Raw genomic sequence first — 12,726 nt, 5'->3', positions numbered from 1 at the left:
CCGTCATTATTTTCTTTGCAAAATTAGTAACAAACACACAGAAACTGGCTGGCAGAGGACAATTTCTACAATTGCTGACAGCATGTGTACCAAATGGCAGACTTGCAAAGTGTAAAAGAACGACACCAGGCCTCTCTGCTCGCTCGAACCTGGTGTTTGCAGGAAAAGAAAGCCCAAACTTAACCCACGCAGAGGCTAAGGGAATGCCTCTTTCACTACTAGGATTCCTCTTAGGTATCAGAGCTAACTTGCCAAAGCAGAAGCAAAGGTTTAAAAGGTCTTACCACGGAATATCTTTGGGGTGCTGTCTGAAACATGGTTTTAAAATATACCACACTGCTGAGGATTCATTGGAAACAGTGGTCATTTAACACATTTCCTAACTGTGAAATTAATAAGAGCTGTCAATCTTCACATTTCATGATTTGGGTTAAGCAGTGAAACAGTAAAAACTGTCTTTCATGTGTAAGCCAAAAATAAATAAGGAATACTACATTAAAGGAAACAAAAATGTCCTGATAGTTTAAAGTATCTGGAATAAGGTTGCAATTGGTGAACTTCCCTGAAATTCAAGAGTGTTTGCATGCAATTGTTAGATCAGTATCTGCACGATTAAAAGAACTAAACTGGGTTAAGAAAAGCCTGATATCCACTAAAACCTAACTGGAAGGAAGAGAAAAAAAAAGAATTATACGTATGACTTTTAAGATGTTTTGAAAAACTTCTCCCTATAAAGAGACCTTTTAAAGAGGGCAAACACTGAAGATTTGCTAATAAAGAGAGGATATCTTTCCACCAAAGAAGTCATTAACACACTGTGGGGTGTAGATCAAGGCTTAGGGGAAACATTTTTTGGTCTTTTTATGTTCAGATATTCTCTTTACAAAACACTGCTTCCTTTGGTTAAAAAATCAAAATTAAATTTAAACAATTTCATAGCATTGCAAACTGTTTTTATTAAAGAAAAAAAAACAATAAAAAACCCAGGAGCTTAGTGCGTCAATATAATAGGAGCAAACTTCCTTAAAAGAAGGAATACTTTGGGAAAACTTGCCCTGGACACATATTGAATGATTGGAAGTTGTGACAGACCCTAGAAAACTAACTCTTCTCCTTCTTACAAATATTGAAAAAAACACCGACAGATGCAAATGAACTCCTGAACTCAATCCTTGGTCTTTAAAATGTATTTCAATAGAATAGCCAATGTATCATCTAAGTATGAAGAGGATGTACAGTAATAGCATTCTGAAAAACGAATTAAGAACACATTGTCATCAACTCCAGCAAAAATAATAAAGGTAGAAAAGATTAAGAGGCAAGCATATCTTTCAGAATTGTAAAATGGGTTTATAGGTCTTCTAATAACAACTTTTACTCAAACCTTACATAAATAGGCTTAGATGATACAAATATTATGTGGGCTGTGTGGACACTCCCAGGTTCCTAATCATGTTTAGGGATTACTTGATAGAACAGAGACATTTCATTCCAATTGGGACAGGGGATTACAGCAAAGAAACATCTAATATTCCATTTTTTAATTTCATGCATTTTTTATTTACCTTTAATGATGCTGTATATATTCATCATCCTGAAATATTAAAACAGTATGAAAAAAGTAATAAATTGGTGGAAAATTTAGGGAATCGGAATGCAACAGCACGCAAATCATACACTATCAAGTGCTTGATACACATTTAAAATTACTGCCTACTACGGCAAAGCCAAATTCCTAGCAGATTTCTGAAGCACAAAGTCACAATAAGAAGATCAGCAGAACAGACTGAAATAATAGAATATTCATCCCTCTAATCCATATGCAATTCTTTAGGGCTTTTTTTTTTTTTTTAACAATGCATATGAGGTCTGACTGTATTCAGGATTTAAATAAGTTGTCTCTCTCCTTCCTGCTCCTCTCTATTTTTATGTAAAAAAATGTATATACAGTTATCATTTCTGCACTGTTGCACCCACGAAGACAAGGTGAGCACATTCTCTCACACCTCAAATGAAACAAAGGCACTTTTAAACAACAAAAGTGTTAGAAGAAATACCAATCACTCAGCCCACTAAAGCCTCCTGAAACAGCTTTTTGGGAAGAAGGAAAGTTGGTGTCATTCATGGGGGGCATGAAGTGATGCTTTTGTCCTTTAATTACCAATTAATGGATTGATATAATGTTACATTTAAATACCAACAAGAAGTGCTAAGGGCATTTCATCGTTGCTCATTCACCTTCCCTTGCAGAGAGATGAGACTGTCCACTGGGCATTAATAAATATCGTAACAAGGAATAGAAAATCACAGAGGCAGAAGCCTCCATCACCTGGCTTGGCGTGAACATTTCTGGGAGAGCCCCTGGAAGTCTGAGAGAGGGCAGGACACACTGGACATGCGATGTCCGGCACTAAGATCCCCGGGCAGACACCTCGCAGCCCGTGTTCTAACTGCCCCATGTTCACAGCAGTCATCCTGCGGCAGGAATGGTATTTTTACAATGACTTTCGTTCGATTTCTTTGTATATTCTGATTTATTTTTCTTTAATGAACACTTACTACCTTATAACAAGGAGGAAAACCAAGAAAAGAGAAACTACTTAAAATGCTACCTATTCCTTAAAGCCTCACACATATCTCCTTCTTTAAGAGGCTTTCTTCCGGGCACCTGGGTGGCTCAGTTGGTTAAGCGACTGCCTTCGGCTCAGGTCATGGTCCTGGAGTCCCGGGATCGAATCCCGCATCGGGCTCCCTGCTCAGCGGGGGGTCTGCTTCTCCCTCTGACCCTCCCCCCTCTCATGCTCTCTCTATCTCATTCTCTCTCAAATAAATAAATAAAATTTAAAAAAAAAAAAAGAGGCTTTCTTCCATTCACCCAAAAGAATGGTCCCTCCTTTTTTTTTTCCTAAAGATTTTATTTTCAAGTAATCTCTGCACCCAGCGTGGGGCTCAAACTCACAACCCCAGGATCAAAAGTTGCATGCTCAACTGACAGAGCCAGCCAGGCGCCACCCTCCCCCCAGCCCTGTCCCTCCTTTATGCTAATGTTGCTAGCAAATTTCTTAGGCCCAAATCATATTCTGCCTTGTGATATGGTCCTTTGCCTTATAAGCATGACTTTTGTAAGATTAAGTCTCTTCAGGACAAAGGCTGGGCCTTCTTTTCTATTATTTTCTCTCTTCTAGTACTCATCACGACTCTTACCACCTCGTAGGTATTTAATAATTTGTTGTTGTTGCTGTTGTTGAATTGATTAAAACTAGTTTTATTAAGTGTTTTTATTTCTGTTACACTCACTGTTTTTCAGCTCACTACTCCACTTAGACAATTCTGCCAATTGTAGATGCGCTTAGTTACCATGAATGACATGAAATACAGAGATGTAACACCTTCTAGAAAATCAGTTGGAGGGGGACCTGCATGGCCTACCACTTCAAACACTGACCCGAACAGAAAAGGCGGTGTGCAGCTCTGCAGAAAAATGAAAACATTTACAGGATGTGGAGCAGAGACAAACAATAAAAGGTTAGAAATAAAAGTTCCCATTTTCACCAAACAATAGCAAAATGTATAGGAGATGATGGGGGTATGTGGCAGAGAGAAGAAAAGAGTTCTTCGTTCCACCTAGGAGAGAGAAATAGGAGTTTCTTTGGGGGAAGAGATGCAGCTACACCCAAATTTAATAAGTATAAAAGCACAGCCTGGTAAAACTTTAATTGAGAAGAAAAGCCTTAAGGAAATTCTCACATTCCAGACTACAGCTCTTAAAATCCTTTGCCAACCCCTCTCTGCCATTTGCCTGGTAGTCACACGTCACCATTTCTCTCTAGCTCTCATGATACATTCCAGAGTCAAGATAAGCTGAGAATCCATCCGATTTTAATCCAGTTCCTTCCTGACATTTTATAGCTTATTCTTCCATTCCTCTTGAAAGACATTAAAACATCTTGAGAGGCAAGATATTCAAAAGATGGAGCGATGAATGCAAGAGGAAAAGAGGAGAAAGAACTTGTTAAAGCTGATGTAAACTGCAGAAAAAAAAAAAACAAAGCTAATGTCCTCTTATTCCCTCTCTGTCTTATGTCAGAACGAACTGCCTTCAATTCTAAAGATGATTGAAGACCATCTTTTTTTTTTTTTTTTTTTCCCAGTTCAACTTCCTATTCCAGTAAGCCTTTGGACTCTAGGCAATCATTCAAGAATTCAGGAGTGTTCTCAAGTTCTTGTGTGAACCAAGATGTGTCAGTCTACAGCAGGTGTTTCAGTTGCTCTGAGATTCTCTGCCGAGTACACCCAGCATTTGGCTCAAGCTTCTTCCAGACAATACATGGTTTTGCAATTAGCCACCCAGACTTGTTAGGGTTAATAAATTACCTGATATTTATAACTGGTGACGAGAGGACAAGGTGTCACAGATGAGGGGGCAGAGAAAGTGATAAGATTTTGCTAATTTAAAATTCGATGCCAAGTGCCAGCTCCATTCACGAAAGCTTGTCTTCCCTTTCCCTTAGAAGTATTCCTTCCCTTGTCTACAGGTTCTCTCCTTAGGATTTCAGGAACTGTGCTTTCCCTACCTTTGAGGGTGAGGAGGTTAGGAGTTCTAACCGTGTGTGGCACAAACATATCCATCTTTGGAAACTCTGGCATAGTAAGTCACAGGATATCAGACTGGGATCATTTTACTTTCTCTATAAAGATGGAGATGTATTTTTTTAGAGTTGTTTGAGGTTGACATTATTTGATAGTGAATTTCAACCTGTTCCACGTTTCTAAAATGGAATTTCCTTAGGAAATAATGATATCTTCTAAAAGTCTAAATGGATGACAAATTATATAAAATAACACTTGGAGGAAACCAATTTTTAACAAACCCAACTAAAATCACCTCAAGTGTAAAAAAAAGATGATGAATAACAACAGAAAATTTATCACTTGAAAACAAAGAATGGTATCAAGGTTGTAACTGTACTTCTTGGCAAAATGCTCACACATTAATAAATTTAAAGAAAGAGAGATTGTGGGACACCCGGGTGGCTCAGTCGGTTAAGCGTCTGCCTTCGGCTCAGGTCATGATCCCAGGGTCCTGGGATTGAGTCCCACATTGGGTTCCCTGCTCAGCGGGGAGTCTGCTTCTCCCTCTCCCTTTGGCCCTCCCTCTGCTCGTGCTCTCTCTCTCTCTCTCTTTCTCTCAAGTAAATAAATAAAATCTTAAAAAGAAAGAAAGAAAGAGATTGTTGTAGTTTTTTCCCAGTCCTTCCCTCTTCAGCCAATCAAACCCACTGGCACACATGTACTTGTTGTTTAACAAAGTGAATTACGCAGGTGTGTGGAAGGCTTATCTTTAAGTCATCAAGGATTTATGCTACTCCTTAGGCTTGGGCTGCTTCCGGGTATCATGGATTATCACTGTGTTCCTTCATCTGTTTATATAAATGGACCAATGGCTGTTGAAACACTTCAGAGCACTTAACTAAAGCAAACAAAGCTCTTGAACTTTAAATATCCAACAAGAGGAGCTATTGACAAGTAAGACTACTTAGCAAATCTCAGTATCATTTGGAACCTTAATACAATCTTCCAGATCTACAAAGAAGGCACACAACCCAGACATTTATCTTAACTTAGGCTCCACGTAGAAGACGCTATCCTGATTTGAGACCAGTTTTAAAATATAATGCTGCCATCTAGTAGTTTTGCTTGCTTTCTTTAATTGTTGCTGAGACTGAAGATGAGTCTACCCACACAGAGAAGGGAAAGAGGGTGTTGGCTCCTATCTTAGCCTTCTAGCTTTTTGATTCCCTCTCACTCTTCACTCCTTAAACTCAAAGGGAAATCTTGTGATGGGAAACTTAGATTAACATCACAGTGCCTGGATCTCTGTCCCAGCACTCTCATTATCTGAAAGACTGTGCATAACTCACCATCCTTCCCTGAGAACAATGTCTCTGATCTGTAAGAGGTGGGAACAGGATTGAATGCAAAGGTCCCTTTCAATTCTACTAGCCAATTATTCTACTATTTAATGTATTTACAATAATGAAATCAATTATTTGATTTATATTGGTAGCCAGAGAAAGAAGGCCACAGTACCGTTGCATATAAGGTTATATAAACTATTCCCAAACAGTAGCAATGGTTTCTTTGTGTTGTTTCTTTTATGTTTAGAAACAAACTAATCCTTTGTCTCTCTGGCGATTTTTGGAGATGTTAATATCATGATTGCATCGGGGATGTTGGAGAATCATTCTTGTATCTCCCTCTGGAATTCCGTATCTTACTATAGCTACTTGAATATGGCTTTGCTCTAGTGCCAGGAGGAAAAACACAAAAGAAAACACATTCTTTTTAAGAAATTTGAATCACTTCATCTCATTTCCATTTTCCTTTCCAGGCTGACAAATATGTTGAATTTCAGTTCTTACCGAACTTTCAGGTTTTCTCATTCAGCCGACTGTCTTATCTTCTCACCTGGAGTGTTAGAGCGACCAGGTTTCTGGTGGGAATGCAAGCTTTCTTTACAGGGTTCAAGGCATTAGCCTGCAAGAGATTTCTCAGGAAAATGCAAAACTTCTGGCTAGTGGACTGTGATTTCATCACCTATTGTTCAAAAAGCATTGCAGTTGTGATTGCTTCGGCAGCCCATATACTAAAATTGGAATGATACAGAGAAGATTAGCATGGGGCCTGCACAAGGATGATGCACAGATTTGTGACACATTCCAGATCTTTCTCTATGGCCACACCACCCTGAACATGCCGGGTCTTGTCTGATCTGGGAAGCTAGGCAAGGGGGAAAGACTGCTTAGTTATACCCAGGTGCTGTAGGCTTCACACACACACAAAAAAGTACAAAGCATTAAAGTAATATTCCCAACTTTTGCTACTTATCCACTGCCCTCCATTACAATGACCACGTTCATTTTGTTTACACCCTTTACAGGCTCCCAGCTGCAAGACATTCCTCTTCTTTATCCTTTTCCTGATAGAACCACATGCACACCTAACTGTGGAGCAAAGTCCAAACCAGCTGGGAAACGAGATTCCTTGCCCCACATTCCTCAAGAACTGCCATTTTAGGGAGCAATGGCAAGGTCTTATCACGTGCTTCTCTGTGTTTTAAGCTTCTTTTTCTTCTTCTTCTTCTTCTTCTTTTTTTTTTATGGTAAAAGCCTGTATTAGAGTTTGAACCACTGAATGATAAAATGTAGTCTTAGGCACAGATGCTGCAGGGAATAGCTTTTGAAATTCTCCAACATACTAAGTTATAATTGGGTTTTAATGCATTAAATGGCTGAGTAATTTAAATGTTAGGAAAAGAAAACAGTCTTTCCTAGAGTTTATGAAGTGGGAAGCCTATTTCTTATAATGATTAACTGTGAGTCATCATTTCAAACACAAGCATCCGTTCGCGTATGCTCCAGATAAGGTGTGCTGAACACACACAACAATTTACCAAACTAGTGTCTTATGCTGATGGCTGCTGCACATTTTATCTGTGAAATGAAGATGGGAAGTAACAAACCAAGCACCACGTTGAATTTGCTGTCTACCTGCCCCACCCTACCCAAAGAAGAATACTGTTTTAAAAGCATATATTCAATGTCTGCCTGCATTCAGTCCTGCTTGAAGAGAGAGACTGTACTAGGATTAGGAGGTCAACAGCCTAGAGAATTTGTCACGGTGGCCTGGAGGCCTAGTCTTGATAACTTGATCCATCTGGCTGCTTCTTACAGAAGCCTCTCTTTATCGTCAGGTTTGGGCCCCACACCATGAAAATCATGAGAGTCATGGTGGGCCCTCTTCCACACTTCATGACCAGGTATGTGGGCAAAGTTCCCCTACAGATCAGTTCTGAAAGCTCTGGGCCAAGAGACAAGTCCTTCTTGTACATTCTTCCTGCCCTTTAAGGCAAGGTTTGAACAGAGAAATCCTTGCCCTGAGCCTCAGAAGAACAGTATGTGGGAATGAGCTGTTTACCACTCAAAACCACTACTGTTTACATATGTGAATAGTGCTTAGATGTTCTCCTGGTAAAAAGAACACAGAAAAACATGGGTAATAATACCCACACTGAGTTGCTGTAAGTGTCCAATAGGATAATGCAGGCAAAGACAGTGTAAGGAGCTTTGCAAATGCAATGTTATCATAAGGGAAACGAGGCCTCTGAATTTGTTAGCAATGCTTCACAGACTGAAAGAAGGAAAAGACAGCCTGAAAATGTGAGATGGTGGATTCCAAGTTATACTGAATGTAACACAAAGAAGCTAATAAAGAATGAGACAAGTCAGTTTGGTTCATATTGATGCTGGAAGGATGGACAGTCTGTAGAACTTAGCAGCTCTGGGTTCAATCCAGTCTCTGCCCCCAAATAGCTGTGTGATCTCAGTGAGGTTGCATATACTCTAGAAAGACTTTTAGATAGAGGAAGACTTAAAGTAATATATCTCCTTGGCATCAGCATCCTAACAAGGACCCTCTGGAAACATAATGGTACAGTATCCTCAGACTAGTACTGAAAGGTACATAGTCTTAGGCAGATGAGTCTCTCACTACCAACTGAGTCCCAGATTCTAACAGAATCCATTAGCTCTTCTGTGGCAAGTCCTTCCCAACCAAGGGAGCCAACCTATTGTCTCAGTTGAAGGGTCAATCAATGTCAATTCTGTAGCATATAGCCGGGAGCATAAATTCCCACTCGAGTTTCCTATATTTCCCTGGCTAACAAAACTAGAGAACAGCAATATTAACCTAAATATTCTCATATGTTGCGATGTAAAGGGAGAGCAGATAGAGTTACTTTGAATTTAAGCTGAGTGTTAATGATAAAGTGTTCAAGTCACCATGATCTAAGCAAATGTTGAAGGAAAAAACACACACATGCACAGAGACACACAGACGGTGTGCAATCAGTAAGTCAACGCACATTGGCTAAAGTACAACCTAGTACAACACATTTATCTGGATTTGTAAACAAATAATACAGTGAACTGTAGTATCAGAATCAAATGCATGGTGCGGAATAACGCATGCTGGCGAACCTACTGACCTTGAGTGGGAAGTCCCTGCTGTGTGACCTGAGCTTGCCAGTTCTATCGAGCACCACTTACCACTTGGCTCAGGAGTCACGACAGGTGATAAGCAGAGGTTAGTGATAATACTGCTATTACATTATTCAAATATTATTGGCTATCATGTGAAAATTGCTTTAGAAGCATTTCTCGATTTAATTTCATCCTTATACTATTAAGCTTTTAGGGTGAATATTATTGATCCCATTTAACAGATGAGGAACTGAGAGTTTAAGGGACTTCATGTTTCTAAATCCAAAGGTTTCACTCTTAATTTTACTACATAAATTCCAATCTCAGGTTGGATCCCAGAGTCTTTTTTTTTTTTAATTTTTTTTTAATTTTTAATTTTTATTTTTTTAATCTTTTTTAAAGATTTTATTTATTTGAGAGAGAGCAAGTGAGGATGAGCAGGGGGAAGGGCAGAGGGAGAGGGAGAAGCAGGCTCCCTGCTGAGGACCCTGAGATCATGACCAGAGCCAAAGGCAGACGCTTAACAGACTGAGCCACCCAGGTGGCTCTGGATCCCAGAGTCCTCAGTAAAATGATCCTAGATTATGTCTGGTCCTTAATTCAGAAAGGAACTTGAAATTATTCCTTTGTACGTTTCCATAGTTTCATTCTAGAAGGGCTTGGAAAGCTCTGCAATGATCAACTGACCAAATGGCCGTTGGTTAGTAACCTTTAGTACCTACAACTGGGGCAGAATTTTCATGAGAGCGCTTTAAGTTCTTCTCTCATTCCCAGCTATATCAGAAGGAGACTGACCCTCACTGCCTGTCACAGACTTTGACACTGAAGTATTGATTGCTTCAAAACTGCAAGAAAAATACAGCTCAGATTTACAGGTTATGATCATAAAAAAACCTTGGAAGAATTATTTATACTAAATGATAATAGTGTAAAATTCTGCGGATAAAGGAATTACAGTGATGTTCATTTTCTTCTTTAGGTTGGTCTGTATTCTTAAAATATTTTACATTAGATATGCATTATCTTGTTACTGGAAAAGTTATGTTAAAAATAACACGGTCTTGGGGCACCTGGGTGGCTCAGTTGGTTAAGCGACTGCCTTCGGCTCAGGTCATGATCCTGGAGTCCCGGGATCGAGTCCCGCATCGGGCTCCCTGCTTGGCGGGGAGTCTGCTTCTCCCTCTGACCCTCCTCCCTCTCATGCTCTCTGTCTCTCATTCTCTCTGTCTCAAAAAAATAAATAAAATCTTAAAAAAATAATAATAACACGGTCATACACTGGTCTGATGATTTTATTTAAAAATAAGTCTCTAAAATGTTCTCTCGTATTGTAACAAGACACACCTTATTCTGTGCTGGTTTTTTAAACTTATTAAAATGTGATCTGTAGTTACGTCATATTTATTTTGATTTCTATCATCTGACAGTAACTGTGGGGAATGCTGTGATAAAATCCGAGCTCTGTCCCTCACTAACCGCATGACTTAGAGTAATTTAACCTCCCCATGAATAATAATACAATTTCCTTGCAGTGAGGTGAAGTTTCTTAAAATTCTCTATCCCTCCATAGTTTTTCTTCCCTCTTGTTTAATATAGAACTTATTTCATATAAGCCATTTGACACTTAGCCTTCCTTAAATTGACTTTTTGCGTGTTACTCTGTTTCACCAACTGGTCAAATGAATAGAAGGGTACACAGCTCTGTCTGTAGTGTCAGGTTGAATGTATGGAGAATGTGAAAAGTAAGTGAGACCTGGTCGCTCACAATCAAGTAGGGCCTAATAGATTCATATAAATAACCATAAATACAAGTTAAATGCTAAAGGAAATTGGGGAAAGGGAAGGTTAATTCCAAATAGAACTGGAAGCCACAAAGACTTCGTATATAGCATAGCATTGAAGAAGGGCCCTGAAAGAGGGACAGTGTTTCACAGGCTGAAAAATGGGGGCATGATCAAGAAAAAGTATGAACGTTTGCATTCTCTAGCTCTTAGTATTGTGCTTACACAAATCATCTTCCACTGTTTCATTGCTCATTATTCTGCTTAAACCTTTAGTCTTTGTTGGTTGAAATTAACAATGATGGAATATCTCTCATGCCCAAGAAAGAACCAGATTTTGAATTTGGGAGCTATTTCCCAGAGGGAGGAGAGTTTGGCCAGAGCCTGGGACCTTTATAGCCCTCTTAGCTATGCAGTAAACAGATTCTTTTGATACATGAAAAGCCAAATTTTTATCCATATTCTGCAAAGGATAGAAGGCAAGTTGTGTTTTTGTTTGGTGATGTGAGCTTAAAACTCTGAAAATACCTTAACGTAAGGATGTTTTTACCTGCTTTCTGTTTGGTTGGTTGGGTTTTTCTGCAAAGTGCCTCCTTCCCCAAAGAAAGGTATGCAGCGGCAAATGGAGGCCACGTTACTTAACCTATGTTTTCATTTTTTTAAAGACTTTATTTGTTTGAGAGAGAAAGAGAGAGAGAGAGCGAGCAGGGGGAGGAGCAGAGAGAGAAGCAGACTCCCTGCTGAGCAGGGAGCCAGACATGGGGCTGGATCCCAAGACCCCAGGATCATGACCTGAGCAGAAGGCAGATGCCCAACCATCTGAGCCACCCAGGTGCCTCACTTAACCTATATTTTCACATCTGCCAGGTGGGGATGCTTATAGTACCTACATCAGAGGATTACTATTCAAAGTATTTAGCAACAGTAGAAGCTTAACAAATGTTTAAGACAAAGGAATGCATGTGCCTTCTCAATAAAATAATCTATTCTTGGGGGTGGAGGAGGCACAACAAGCTCTTTTTTTTTTTTTTTTAAGATTTTATTTATTCATTTGAGACACAGAGATACAGAGAGAGAGAAAGCATGAGTAGGGAGAGAGGCAGAGGGAGAGGTAGAAGCAGGCTCCTCGCTGAGCCAGGAGCCCAATGTGGGGCCCGATCCCAGGACTCTGGGATCATGACCTGAGCCGAAGGTAGATGCTTAACCATCTGAGCCACCCAGGCGCCCCAACCAGCTCTTTTCTTTAACATTTTAGAGACCTCTTGTTGTCTCTATATGTATTGGCATTTGTATTCTCTACAAGTAGAAAAACCTAGGCACAGTGCATTAACCCCCAAATGAAAAACTGGCCATAAGGAAGTTATTTTATATTTTTTTTATGTCTAATTAACAGGTGAAACCAAAGGCTGTATTTCAGTGACCAGTAACTTCGCTACTGCATTTTCAGTGATGCTGGAATCGGTATGTAAAGAATGCTGTTCTCTCTCCAGTGGTACACCATTTATCCTTACTCTTTTATTAACCCATCGTCTTACTCTACATCGTTTTTATAACAGCTGATTGTGGTACGCAGCTTAGTGAACATTTGTCAACTCCCTGGTATCCCATGGTTAGGGATATAAATGCAGCATTAAGGATCATCCTATTTAATACGGAATATGCACACAGCAAAGGGGCTCAAGACCTTGTTAAAGAGAGGAAAAACAATGGGAAATAGGTATATGCCTAAATGACACGTAACAGAAGATGAAGCTGTCTCAATAAATATGAATCCCATTGATAGAATGACCACGGTTTCATTGTCTAATCAACAGCCCGTTTGATATTAACTTGTGAAATGTATCCTTTCACTAACACTATAACCATTACTTAAAGAACACCAGAGTTCCTGCCACACTGGAGCA

At 39.5% G+C, this 12,726-nt stretch overlaps 1 protein-coding gene and 1 non-coding gene across 4 annotated transcripts in view; one reads left to right on the top strand and one right to left on the bottom strand.

Moving 5' to 3' along the window:
• The window catches only part of ESRRG (estrogen related receptor gamma), a 568,605-nt gene that overhangs the window by 313,096 nt on the left and 242,783 nt on the right, over nt 1-12,726 (bottom strand). The window lies entirely within an intron of this gene.
• On the top strand, nt 6,625-6,729 carry LOC123847200 (U6 spliceosomal RNA). The gene has a single exon (XR_006791452.1). It is a non-coding gene; the product is annotated as a U6 spliceosomal RNA (small nuclear RNA).

The sequence above is a fragment of the Mirounga angustirostris genome, unplaced genomic scaffold (assembly GCF_029215605.1).
Source record: "Mirounga angustirostris isolate CCGP_5_RB_7025 unplaced genomic scaffold, mMirAng1.0.hap1 SCAF_6, whole genome shotgun sequence".
In the NCBI taxonomy this organism is placed as follows: domain Eukaryota; kingdom Metazoa; phylum Chordata; class Mammalia; order Carnivora; family Phocidae; genus Mirounga; species Mirounga angustirostris.
The sequence above is the reverse complement of the archived record's forward strand: the minus strand, read 5'-3'. Positions and strand labels throughout refer to the sequence as shown.